This window comes from Palaemon carinicauda, unplaced genomic scaffold (genome assembly GCF_036898095.1).
Source record: "Palaemon carinicauda isolate YSFRI2023 unplaced genomic scaffold, ASM3689809v2 scaffold672, whole genome shotgun sequence".
NCBI lineage: Eukaryota > Metazoa > Arthropoda > Malacostraca > Decapoda > Palaemonidae > Palaemon > Palaemon carinicauda.
The window spans coordinates 100,001-101,278 of record NW_027171952.1 but is presented as its reverse complement, the minus strand read 5'-3'; positions in this window follow the sequence as shown (position 1 = coordinate 101,278).

Sequence of the window (1,278 nt, the reverse complement as noted above, 5' to 3'; positions counted from 1 at the left end):
ATAATAGTAATAATAATTTCATTTTTAACTGATGGTTTGTTACGCCATTGCTTTGCAAGTGTTTACGCATCAGTAAAATTTGCGTATATTAGCGTATTTTAAACTTGTGATTCACGTAAAGTAAGACATGAGTTTTGCCACCATTCTTGATTGGTAGAATAAGGTTAACATTTATATTTCTGTGGGTGGAGAGAGAGAGAGAGAGAGAGAGAGAGAGAGAGAGAGAGAGAGAGCTATTCCAGGTTGAAGAGAAAAAATTGAAGCTTTCAGACATGAGTTAAACTTTAAGAAAATTCTCCTACGATTCGGCAATACTCCAAATTTTCGAGTTGAAATCATTTTATTTTACTAATGACGTTAATTGCTGTGTCAATGTGACCCCGGGCACAGTAAATGTGTGATATATATATATATATAGAAAATCGTATAATTGTGTATGATTCAACAATTCTGTTTATTTGTAAAGCAGCAAACTGGCAACTGCTCCTCGGCCAGTCAAACCCCAGAGCCTTGTGCTGTAGGCAAGTTGGGTGGAGCTGGCAAGCGGTCGGTCAGCTGTTCAGTTGCCTCTAGCAGCGAGAGGTGAAACATGCCAGCCCTGACACTCCCATAGCTTACGGACTATGTAGGAATGAATACATTCTATTTGGTCACTTATTAGTTGTTAATTGTGGGATGTCATATAACTACTTAGAATAGTCATTAGTAACTATTTTGATTAAGGTTTAATACGATATTGATAGAAAAGTACAAATACATAGCAGGTTCTATTAGAGGAAATATTTATAGATTTGTAATCATATAGAACTCTCTCTCTCTCTCTCTCTCTCTCTCTCTCTCTCTCTCTAATATTCTGTCGTATATTCATAAAATTTAAGGACTTTTGATGTTCCTATAACACAGGGGAACCCTGCGTATTACAGACCTGTAAGATCTGTCTGTCGTATACAATCTTAGGTATTTAGAATATCACACAGCGTATTCCATATTGTCAAATCCACATTATCGAATCATTTAGAGAACAAGAAAGTCTTCAGTTTCGTCTTGAAAGCATTAATCTTTTTATCTTCTGTAGAGGGGTCATGAAAACTTGTTTCTTGATAGACGAATGTATTCTATACAAAATTATTATTATTATTATTATTATTATTATTATTATTATTATTGTTGTTATTATTATTGTTATTATTATTATTATTATTTATCATTATTACTATTATTATTGTTATTATTATTATTATTATTATTTTCGTTATTATTAATATCATTATCTTTATT